Genomic DNA, 13,135 nt, shown 5'->3' with positions numbered 1-13,135 from the left:
ATTAAAATGCAAATCAATTTATAACATTTTTGACATGCGTTTTTCTGGATTATTTTGATGTTATTCTGTCTCTCACTGTTCAAATAAACCTACCATTAAAATTATAGACTGATCATGTCTTTGTCAGTGGGCAAACGTACAAAATCAGCAGGGGATCAAATACTTTTTTCCCTCACTGTACATACATACAGTGGGGAGAACAAGTATTTGATACACTGCCGATTTTGCAGGTTTTCCTACTTACAAAGCATGTAGAGGTCTGTAATTTTTTTATCATAGGTACACTTCAACTGTGAGAGACAGAATCTAAAACAAAAATCCAGAAAATCATATTGTATGATTTTTAAGTAATTAATTTGCATTTTATTACATGACATAAGTATGTGATCACCTACCAACCAGTAAGAATTCCGGCTCTCACAGACCTGTTAGTTTTTCTTTAAGAAGCCCTCCTGTTCTCCACTCATTACCTGTATTAACTGCACCTGTTTGAACTCGTTACCTGTATAAAATACATTAGTAACACACTACGCCGTCATGGATTAAAAAATCCTGCAGCGCACGCAAGGTCCCCCTGCTCAAGCCAGCGCATGTCCAGGCCCGTCTGAAGCATGTGGTCTGATGAGACAAAAATAGAGCTTTTTGGTCTAAACTCCACTCGCCGTGTTTGGAGGAAGAAGAAGGATGAGTACAACCCCAAGAACACCATCCCAACCGTGAAGCATGGAGGTGGAAACATCATTCTTTGGGGATGCTTTTCTGCAAAGGGGACAGGACGACTGCGCCGTATTGAGGGGAGGATGGATGGGGCCATGTATCGCGAGATCTTGGCCAACAACCTCCTTCCCTCAGTAAGAGCATTGAAGATGGGTCGTGGCTGGGTCTTCCAGCATGACAACGACCCGAAACACACAGCCAGGGCAACTAAGGAGTGGCTCCGTAAGAAGCATCTCAAGGTCCTGGAGTGGCCTAGCCAGTCTCCAGACCTGAACCCAATAGAAAATCTTTGGAGGGAGCTGAAAGTCCGTATTGCCCAGCGACAGCCCCGAAACCTGAAGGATCTGGAGAAGGTCTGTATGGAGGAGTGGGCCAAAATCCCTGCTGCAGTGTGTGCAAACCTGGTCAAGACCTACAGGAAACGTATGATCTCTGTAATTGCAAACAAAGGTTTCTGTACCAAATATTAAGTTCTGCTTTTCTGATGTATCAAATACTTATGTCATGCAATAAAATGCAAATTAATTACTTAAAAATCATACAATGTGATTTTCTGGATTTTTGTTTTAGATTCCGTCTCTCACAGTTGAAGTGTACATATGATACAAATTACAGACCTCTACATGCTTTGTAAGTAGGAAAACCTGCAAAATCGGCAGTGTATCCAATACTTGTTCTCCCCACTGTACATACAGTTGAAGTCGGAAGTTTACATACACATTTTACATTTACATTTTAGTCATTTAGCAGACTCTCTTATCCAGAGCGACTTACAGTTAGTGAGTGCATACATTTTCATACTGGCCGCCCGTGGGAAACGAACCCACAACCCTGGCGTTGCAAGTGCCATGCTCTACCAACTGAGCTACAGGGGACTTAGGTTGGAGTCATCAAAACTTGTTTTTCAACCACTCCACAAATGTCTTGTTAACGAACTATAGTTTTGGTAAGTCGGTTAGGACTACTTTGTGCATGACAAGTAATTTTTACAACAATTGTTTACAGACAGATTATTTCACTGTATCACAATTCCAGTGGGTCAGAAGTTTACATACACTAAGTTGACTGTGCCTTTAAACAGCTTGGAAAATTCCTGAAAATGATGTCATGGCTTTAGAAGCTTCTGATAGGCTAATTGACATAATTTGAGTCAATTGAAGATGTACCTGTGGATGTCTTTCAAGGCCTACCTTCAAACTCAGTGCCTCTTTGCTTGACATCATGGGAAAATCCTTGGGAGCAATTTCCAAACGCCTGAAGGTACTACGTTATAATAATTATAATAATAATTATAATAAATAATATGCCATTTAGCAGACGCTTTTATCCAAAGCGACTTACAGTCATGCGTGCATACATTTTTGTGTATGGGTGGTCCCGGGGATCGAACCCACTACCTTGGCGTTACAAGCGCCGTGCTCTACCAGTTGAGCTACAGAGGACCACAAAGTACGTTCATCTGTACAAACAATAGTATGCAAGTATAAACACCATGGGACCACGCAGCCGTCATACCGCTCAGGAAGGAGACGCGTTCTGTCTCCTAGAGATTAACGTACTTTGGTGCGAAAAGTGCAAATCAATCCCAGAACAACAGCAAAGGACCTTGTGAAGATGTTGGAGGAAACAGGTACAAAAGTATCTATATCCACAGTCAAACGAGTCCTATATCGACATAACTTGAAAGGCCGCTCAGCAAGGAAGAAGCCACTGCTCCAAAACCACCATAATAAAGCCAGACTACGGTTTGCAACTGCACATGGGGACAAAGATCGTACTTTTTGGAGAAATGTCCTCTGGTCTGATGAAACAAAAATAGAACTGTTTGGCCATAATGACTATCGTTATGTTTGGAGGAAAAAGGGGGATGCTTGCAAGCCGAAGAACACCATCCCAACCGTGAAGCACGGGGGTGGAAGTATCATGCTGTGGGGGTGCTTTGCTGCAGGAGGGACTGGTGCACTTCACAAAATAGATGGCATCATGAGGATGGAAAATGATGTGGATATATTGAAGCAACATCTCAAGACATCAGTCAGGAAGTTAAAGCTTGGTCGCAAATGGGTCTTCCAAATGGACAATGACCCCAAGCATACTTCCAAAGTTGTGGCAAAATGGCTTAAGGACAACAAAGTCAAGGTATTGGAGTCGCCATCACAAAGCCCTGACCTCAATCCTATAGAAAATGTGTGGGCAGAACTGACTCAGTTACACCAGCTCTGTCAGGAGGAATGGGCCAAAATTCACCCAACTTATTGTGGGAAGCTTGTGGAAGGCTACCCGAAACGTTTGACCCAAGTTAAACAATTTAAAGGCAATGCTACCAAATACTAACTGAGTGTATGTAAACGTCTGACCCACTGGGAATGTGATGAAATAAATCATTCTCTCTACTATTATTCTGACATTTCACATTCTTAAAAATAAAGTGGTGATCCTAACTGACCTAAGACAGGGAATTTTTCATAGGATTAAATGTCAGGAATTGTGAAACTGAGTTTAAATGTATTTGGCTAAGGCGTATGTAAACTTCCGACTTCAACTGTATTTAGCAGATGTTATTGCGGGTGTAGAGAAATGCTTGTGTTCCTAGCTCCAACAGTGTAGTAGTATCAAACAATTCACAACAATACACACAAACCTAAAAGCAAAAGAATGGAATTAAGAAATATATAAATATTAGGATGAGCAATGTCGGAATGGCATTGACTAAAATACAGTAGAATACAGTATATACACATATGAAATGAGTAAAGCAGTATGTAAACATTATTAAAGTGACCAGTGATTCCATGTCTATGTTTATAGGGCAGCAGCCTCTAAGGTGCAGGGTTGAGTAACCAGGTGGTAGCCGGCTAGTGATGGCTATTTAACAGTCTGATGGCCTTGAGATAGAAGCTGTTTTTCAGTCTCTCGGTCCCAGCTTTGATGCACCTGTATTGACCTCGCCTTCTGGATGATAGCGGGGTGAACAGGCAGTGGCTCGGGTGGATGATGTCCTTGATGAACTTTTTGGCCTTCCTGTGACATTGGGTGCTATAGGTGTCCTGGAGGGCAGGCAGTGTGCCCCCGGTGATGCGTTGGACAGACCGCACCACCCCCTGGAGAGCCCTGCGGTTGCGGGCGGTGCAGTTGCAGTACCAGGCGGTGATACAGCCCGACAGGATGCTTTCAATTGTGCATCTGTAAAAGTTTGTGAGGGTTTTATGGGCCAAGACAAATTTATTCAGCCTCCTGAGGTTGAAGAGGTGCTGTTGCGCCTTCTTCACCTCACTGTCTGTGTGGGTGGACCATTTCAGATTGTCAGCGATGTGTACTCTGAGGAATTTGAAGCTTTTCAACTTCTCCACTGCGGTCCCGTCGATGTGGATAGGGGCGTACTCCCTCGGCTGTTTCCTGAAGTCCACGATCAGCTCCTTCATTTTGTTGACGTTGAGGGAGAGGTTATTTTCCTGGCACCACTCCGAGAGAGCCCTCACCTCCTCCCTGTATGCTGTCTCGTCATTGTTGGTAATCACTCCTACTACTACTGTTGTGTCATTTGCAAACTTGATTATTGAGTTGGAGGCATGCATGGCCATGCAGTAATGTGTGAACAGGGAGTACAGGAGGGGGCTGAGCACGCACCCTTGTGGTCCCCCTGTGTTAAGGATCAGCGTAGTGTAGATGTTTTTTCCTACCTTCACCCCCTGGGGGCGGCCCGTCAGGAAATCCAGAACCCAGTTGCATAGTGCGGGGTTCAGTCCCAGGGCCCAAAGCTTAATGATGAGCTTGGAGGGTACTATGGTGTTGAAGGCTGAGCTATAGTCAATGAACAGCATTCTTACATAGGTATTCCTCTTGTCCAGATGGGATAGGGAAGTGCGATGGCGATTGCATCGTCTGTGGATCTATTGGGGCAGTATGCAAATTGAAGTGGGTCTAGGGTGTCGGGTAAGGTGGAGGTGACATGATCCTTAACTAGCTTCTCAAAGCACTTCATGATGACAGAAATTAGTGCCACGGGGCGATAAAGGGAGTCCCTTACTGTACCTTACTCTGATTGTTTTCAATTCAAAATGGTAAAAAATAAACAAAAATAGCTTCTTAGCAAGAGCAATTTCTCAAGCAAGATTTTAGCTGTCTGGTAGTGGTCTGAGTGGGGAGGGGAAAACGAAAAACTAGCTCTTATTGGCAGAAAGGTTTGGCGCACTTATTGGTCTATTAACAAATTTACCGCATGGTGATGTCACCAGTCAGGCCAAAACATCATCCCACCAAAACAGGCTGAAATTTCAGGTGGTCTTTTCAAACAGCTCTTACACTAAAAGGGCATTATCATTTTCACAATTACATTTACATTTACGTCATTTAGCAGACGCTCTTATCCAGAGCGACTTACAAATTGGAATACAATTTCACTGTATTACTCCAACCTCAGTGTGGAAATATACACTCAGATGCCAGTTTATTAGGTACACCCATCTAGTACCGGGTCGGACCGCCCTTTGCCTCCAGAAAAGTCTGAATTTCCTCGGGGAATGGAAACGTTGCTCAATTGGAATCAAGGGACCTAATGTGTGCCAGTAAAACATTCCCCACACCATTACAAGCCTGTACCATTGACACCAGGCAGGATGGGGCCATGGACTCATGCTGCTTACGCCAAATCCTGACTCTGCCATCAGCATGATGCAACAGGAACACGGATTTGTTGGACCAGGCAATGTTTTTCCACTCAATTGTCCTGTGTTGGTGATCACATGCCCACTGCAGCCTCTTCTTCTTGTTTTTAGCTGATAGGAGTGGAACTCGGTGTGGTCGTCTGCTACAATAGCCCATCATTGACGAGGACCAACGAGTTATGTGCTCCGAGATGCCGTTCTAGAAACATCATGTTTGTACTGCGCCGTTATTTCCCTGTTTGTAGCCCGCCTGCTAGCTTGCACGACTCTTGCCATTCTCCTTCGACCTCTCATCAACAAGCTGTTTTCGCACACAGGACTGCCACTTTTTGTTTGTCGCACCATTCTCTGTAACTCCTAGACACCCAAGAGGCCGACTGTTTCTAAGATACTGGAACCGGCGCGCCTGGCACCAACGATCATACCATGCTCAAAGCGGCTTAGGTCACTTGTTTTGACTATTCTAACGTTCAATCGAACAGTAACAGAATGCCTCAATGCCTGTCTGACTGCTCTATATAGCAAGCCACAGCCACGTGACTCACTGTCTGTAGGAGCGAACCATTTTCGTGAACGGGGTGTACCTAATAAACTGGGTATATAAAACACAGGAAAATCATGTTTTTGACTTTACTGGGCCTTTAAATTTGACAACTTTTAATAATAACAAAAACATTTTCCCAAGAAATTGTAAAATAGTTTGACAACCCTATTTGTAAGCTTTCAAATGATAAATTCAACCATGTCTTCATCCCTGAAATAAATAAACGGTTGTCTCATGGTATGGTGGGTTATTCAAAATGGGTCAACTTTGAGCACCTCCATCTCCTGAATGTTTTGTCATTCAGTTCCAAAAATTCACCTTCTGACCACTTCTACCATGGGCAAACATATATGGAAAATTTCATTCAAATCAAAAGGGGGTGCGGTCAACAAGTGATAGAATTCAAATGAAACAACCCTTATCTAAGATTTCCCTCTCAGAAGAGGCCTGAGAACAAGTCTGGAAAATAAGTAATAGCACATGTTTAACCTAATAGTTCTTTATTGCAAAATGAAAAAGCAAGAATACAGGCAAGAATTGAGAAATAAACTATCTGTGTTTGGTGCAGTTTGGGTGTGAGTGAGAAGCTAAGCTGTGCCACTAGATATCCTGGTTCGAATCCAGGCTCTGTCGTAGCCGGCCGTGACCGGGAGACCCATGGGGCGGCGCACAATTGGCCCAGCGTCGTCCAGGGTAGGGGAGGGAATGGCCGGCAGGGATGTAGCTCAGTTGGTAGAGCATGGCGTTTGCAATGCCAGGGTTGTGGGTTCATTTCCCACGGGGGGCCAGTATTAAAAAAATAAACTTCACAGATCTTCATTGTAAAGGGTTTAAACACTGTTTCCCATGCTTGTTCAATGAACCATAAACAATTAATGAACATGCACCTGTGGAACGGTCGTTAAGACACTAACAGCTTACAGACGGTAGGCAATTAAGGTCACAGTTATGAAAACTTAGGACACTAAAGAGGCCTTTCTACTGACTCTGAAAAACACCAAAAGAAAGATGCCCAGGGTCCCTGCTCATCTGCATGAACGTGCCTTAGGCATGCTGCAAGGAGGCATGAGGACTGCAGATGTGGCCAGGGCAATAAATTGCAATGTCCATACTGTGAGACGCCTAAGACAGTGCTACAGGGAGACAGGACTGACAGCTGATCGTCCTCACAGTGGCAGACCACGTGTAACAACACCTGCACAGGATCGGTACATCCGAACATCACACCTGCGGGACAGGTACAGGATGGCAACAACAACTGCCCGAGTTACACCAGGAACGCACAATCCCTCCATCAGTGCTCACACTGTCCGCAGTTGGCTGAGAGAGGCTGGACTGAGGGCTTGTAGGCCTGTTGTAAGGCAGGTCCTCACCAGACATCACCGGCAACAACGTCGCCTATGGGCACAAACCCACCGTTGCTAGACCAGACAGTACTGGCAAAAAGTGCTCTTCACTGACGAGTTACGGTTTTGTCTCACCAGGGGTGATGGTCGGATTCGTGTTAATCGTCGAAGGAATGAGCGTTACACCGAGGCCTATACTCTGGAGCGGGATCGATTTAGAGGTGGAGGGTCCGTCATGGTCTGGAGCGGTGTGTCACAGCATCATCGGACTGAGCTTGTTGTCATTGCAGGCAATCTCAACGCTGTGCGTTACAGGGAAGACTTCCTCCTCCCTCATGTGGTACCCTTCCTGCAGGCTCATCCTGACATGACCCTCCAGCATGACAATGCCACCAGCCATACTGCTCATTCTGTGCGTGATTTCCTGCAAGACAGGAATGTCAGTGTTCTGCCATGGCCAGCGAAGAGCCCGGATCTCAATCCCATTGAGCACGTCTGGGACCCGTTGGATCGGAGGGTGAGAGCTAGGGCAATTCCCCCCAGAAATGTCCAGGAACTTGCAGGTGCCTTGGTGGAAGAGTGGGGTAACATCTCACAGCAAGAACTGGCTAATCTGGTGCAGTCCATGAGGAGGAGATGACTGCAGTACTTAATGCAGCTGGTGGCCACACCAGATACTGACTGTTACTTTTGATTTTGACCCCCCCTTTGTTCAGGGACACATTATTCAATTTCTGACAGTGACATGTCTGTGGAACTTGTTCAGTTTATGTCTCAGTTGTTGAATCTTGTTATGTTCATACAAATCTTTACACATGTTAAGTTTGCTGAAAATGAACGCAGTTGACAGTGAGAGGACATTTCTTTTTTTGCTGAGTTTATATGCAGACTTGTGTGTGGTATGAGGGAGGCTGAAACAGGCCTTGAAGACACATTTCAGGCAGGCCTGGGGAAACCACATCAATAACAGAAAGGCCAACTCAGCATTACAGATGGGAGGTAGAACTAGAGGTCGAAGCAGCCTCAAGACACTGGTCAAAGGCAATGTTTGGGTTAGGCTGCTCTAGTTTCGATTCAGTTGACTAGGTAAGGAAAAGCTGATCCTGAATCAGTCTTTGGGGGAGCTTTGAAATCAACAGGGCCCACCTGTTGGGGAGTCCATTACTATATTCTGTTTTGCCAACTCCCATTGCCCACCATGTTCATACAAAACTACGGTGGAGTCACCCTGGCTGACACATAATCAGCCATACAGTGCATTACAGAGGAGGCTGGTGGGAGGAGATATAGGAGGATGGGGTCATTGTAATGGCTGCAATGGAATAAATGGAACAATATCAAAACATGTAGAAACCACGTTTGACTACGTTCCATTTATTCCATTCCAGCTACTACAATGAGCCCGTCCTCCTATAGCTCCTCCCACCAGCCTCCACTGCTGCATTATGAAAGTATTCAGACCCCTTCACTTTTTCCATATTTTGTTAATGTTACAGCCTTATTAAAAAATTGATTAAATTGTTTTTTTCCCCCTCATCAAACTACACAATACCCCATAATGACAAAACAAAAACACATTTAGAAATGTTTGCAAATTTATAAAACAAAATAAACAGAAATATTACATTTACATAAGTATTCAGACCATTTACTCAGTAATTTGTTGAACCATCTTTGGCAGCGATTACAGCCTCGAGTCTTCTTGGGTATTACGCTACAAGCTTGGTACACCTGTATTTGGGGACTTTCTCCAATTCTTCTCTGCAGATCCTCTCTAGCTCTGTCAAGTTTGATGGGGAGCGTCGCTGCACAGCTATTTTCAGGTCTCCAGAGATGTTCAAATCGGGTTCAAGTCCGGGCTCTGGCTGGACCACTCAAGGACATTCAGAGACTTGTCCCGAAGCCACTCCTGCGTTGTCTTGGCTGTGTCCTTAGGGTCGTTGTCCTGTTGGAAGGTGAACCTTCGCCCCCAGTCTGAGGTCCGGAGTGCTCTGGAGCAGGTTTTCATCAAGGATCGCTCTGGACTTTGCTCCGTTCATCATTCCCTCGATCCTGACTAGTCTCCCAGTCCCTGCCGCTGAAAAATATCCCCACAGCATGATGCTGCCACCACCATGCTTCACCGTAGGGATGGTATTGACCAGGTGATGAGCGGTGCCTGGTTTCCTCCAGACCTGACGCTTGGCATTCAGGCCAAAGAGCTCAATCTTGGTTTCATCAGAGCAGAGTATCTTGTTTCTCATGGTCTAAGAGGCCTTTAGGTGCCTTTTGGCAAAACTCAAAGCGGGCTGTCATGTGCCTTTTACTGAGGAGTGGCTTCCGTCTGGCCACTCTACCATAATGGCCTGATTGGTGGAGTGCTGCAGAGATGGTTGTCCTTCTGGAAAGTTCTCCCATCTCCACAGAGGAACTCTGGAGCTCTATCGGAGTAACCGTCGGATTCTTGGTCACCTCCCTGACCAAGGCCCTTCTCCCCCGATTGCTCAGTTTGGCAGGGCGGCCAGCTCTAGGAAGAGTCTTGGTGGTTCCAAACTTCTTCCAATTAAGAATGATGGAGGCCACTGTGTTCTCTGTGGAGATTGGAGAACCTTCCAGAAGGACAACCATCTCTGCAGCACTCCACCAATCAGGCCATTATGGTAGAGTGGCCAGACAGACGCCACTCGTCAGTAAAAGGCACATGACAGCCTGCTTGGAGTTTGCCAAAAGGCACCCAAAGACTCTCAGACCATGAGAAACAAGATTCTCTATTCTGATGAAACCAAGATTGAACTCTTTGGCCTGAATGCCAAGCGTCACGTCTGGAGGAAACCTGGCACCATCCCTACAGTGAAGCTTGGTGGTGGAAGAACCGTGCAGATGCAAACTTTGGTAAGGAATTACAGATTTATATGAGACCATGTTTTCCAAAAACATACACTACGAGTCCAAATTTGAGATTTTTGGTTCAAACCGCTGTGTCTTTGTGAGACGCGGTGTGGGTGAACGGATGATCACTGCATGTGTAGTTCCCACCATAAAGCATGGAGGAGGAGGTGTTATGGTGGGGGGGTGCTTTGCTGGTGACACTGTCTGTGATTTATTTAGAATTCAAGGCACACTTAACCAGCATGGCTACCACAGCATTATGCAGCGATACGTCATCACATCTGGTTTGGGCTTAGTGGGACTATCATTTGTTTTTCAACAGGACAATGACCCAACACACCTCCAGGCTGTGTAAGGGCTATTTTACCAAGAAGGAGAGTGATGGAGTGCTGCATCAGATGACCTGGCCTCCACAATCCCCCGACCTCAACCCAACAGATGGTTTGGGATGAGTCGGACGGCAGAGTGAAGGAAAAGCAGCCAACAAGTGCTCAGCATTTGTGGGAACTCCTTCAAGACTGTTGGAAAAGCATTCCAGGTGAAGCTGGTTGAGAGAATTCCAAGAGTGTGCAAAGCTGTCATCCAGGCAAACAGTTGCTATTTGAAGATTCTCAAATATAAAATATATTTTGATTTGTTTAACACTTTTTTGGTTACTACATGATTCCATGTGTTATTTCATAGTTTTGATGTCTTCACTATTATTCTACAATGTATAAAAAAAAAAATTTAAAAGAAAAGAAAAACCCTTGAATGAGTAGGTGTGTCCAAACTTTTGACTGGTACTGTAAATATCTGCTCCGAATTAAGATGTAAAGATGTCTGCAGAAAGAATGGGGTGTCAGCTATGACATGGAACCTTGAGTTTGAAAAATCTATTTGGGTTATTGAATTATAGTAAGTGAAGTGAATTTACACCCAGAAACTGAATAATGGTAACAGAATTACATCATGAATTAATTATGGATATTAATGTAATTCTCCTCATGTTTCACAAGTTTGGACATCACAGTGCAGCACAGCAGAGCATAGTACAGTGGAGTAGGGTAGGGTAGAGTTGAGTGCAGTGCAATAGAGTATAGTTCAGTACAGCACAATATACTATACTTAGTCTACTCTACTTTTGTTTATTTTACTGTATAGTATTGACTGTACTCTACTGTGCTCTACTCAGTGTACTGTACTCTACACACTATAGTACTGTGCTCTACTGCACTCTACCCTGCTCCACTCTACTATGCTCTGCTGTGCTGCACTACCCAATGTACTGTACTGTCCAAACTTGTGAAACCTATGTCTATGATAGATTCAGATTTGGTCCAGTCCGGTCCGTCTGTGGACGTTAACATCAAGGCCAGAGTGGACTGACCAAATTTCAACTACTTTTCAACGTCTATGAACGTCCGGTGTCGGTCACTGCTCAGTGGGTAAAGATAATGGTTACAGTAAATAGAAAGAAAGGGGGCTCATGGGTAGGTGTCAGTAAGAGCTGGGAAAGGTGACATTAACTGGAGAGTGAGAGAGAAAGAGAGAGAGAGGGAGGGGTTGTCCAGACTCAGACTGTTTTAACACTCTTGGTTTGACCACCAGACAACAGAAAGAAATAGAAAACAGTAATGAGCTGAACATAACAGTATACCAGCTGGTGACCCAACTGTGGTTTGTGACTATTATGATGTCCCATTGTAGCCAATTCAGTTGCAGTAATTCCATTCCAATTTGGTAACAGAATTACAAGTTTCAAATCACTTAATAATTCATAAACTAAATTGATATCAGTAAAATCACTATAACTAATTGGTAGGTCTATCATTACTTGTTACTTCTGTGAATTTATTATCCTCCCTTATGAGTGAGAAAAATTTGAAAATATCTTAAAGATACACTACCGTTCAAAAGTTTGGGGTCACTTAGAAATGTCCTTGTTTTCGAAAGAAAAGCAACTTTTTTGTCCATTAAAATAACATAAAATTGATCAGAAATACAGTGTAGACATTGTTAATGTTGTAAATGGCTATTGTAGCTGGAAACGGCTGATTTTTAATGGAGTATCTACATAGGCGTACAGAGTCCCATTATCAGCAACCATCAGTCCTGTGTTCCAATGGCACGTTGTGTTTGCTAATCCAAGTTTATCATTTTAAAAGGCTAATTGATCATTAGAAAACCCTTTTGCAATTATGTTAGCACAGCTGAAAACTGTTGTGCTGATTAAAGAATCAATAAAACTGGCCTTCTTGAGACTAGTTGAGTATCTGGAGCATCAGCAATTGTGGGTTCGATTACAGGCTCAAAATGGCCAGAAACAAATAACTTTCTTCTGAAACTCGTCAGTCTATTCTTGTTCTGAGAAATTTAGGCTATTCCATGCGAGAAATTGCCAAGAAACTGAAGATCTCGTACAACGCTGTGTACTACTCCCTTCACAGAACAGCGCAAACTTGCTCTAACCAGAATAGAAAGAGGAGTGTGAGGCCCCGGTGCACAACTGAGCAAGAGGACAAATACATTAGTGTCTAGTTTGAGAAACAGACGCCTCACAAGTCCTCAACTGGCAGCTTCATTAAATAGTACCCGCAAAACACCAGTCTCAACGGTGAAGAGGTGACTCTGGGATGCTGACCTTCTAGGCAGAGTTGCAAAGAAAAAGCCATATCTCAGACTGCCCATCTTAATCTTTTCTTTTTATTGGCCAGTCTGAGATATGGCTTTTTCTTTGCAACTCTGTACACCTATGTAGATATTCCATTTTTTCTTTTAAATCAGCCATTTCCAGCTACAATAGCCATTTACAACATTAACAATGTCTACACTGTATTTATGATTTGATGTTTTTTTAATGGACAAAAAAATTGCTTTTCTTTCAAAAACAAGGAAATGGGTAGAAATTTGAAAAGTGACCCCATAATATGGACTTGGTCTTTTACGAAATAGTGCTATCTTCTGTATACCATCCCTACCTTGTCACAACACAACTGATTGGCTCAAACGCATTA

General features: G+C 44.0%; 1 protein-coding gene across 2 annotated transcripts in view; it reads right to left on the bottom strand.

Moving 5' to 3' along the window:
* LOC311131126 (arf-GAP with coiled-coil, ANK repeat and PH domain-containing protein 2-like) overlaps positions 1-13,135 on the bottom strand; it is a 118,571-nt gene that overhangs the window by 87,884 nt on the left and 17,552 nt on the right. The gene's annotated exons all lie outside the window — the stretch shown is intronic.

The sequence above is a fragment of the Coregonus lavaretus genome (genome assembly GCF_964263955.1).
Source record: "Coregonus lavaretus genome assembly, chromosome: 6".
NCBI classification, from domain to species: domain Eukaryota; kingdom Metazoa; phylum Chordata; class Actinopteri; order Salmoniformes; family Salmonidae; genus Coregonus; species Coregonus lavaretus.
The sequence above is the reverse complement of the archived record's forward strand: the minus strand, read 5'-3'. Positions and strand labels throughout refer to the sequence as shown.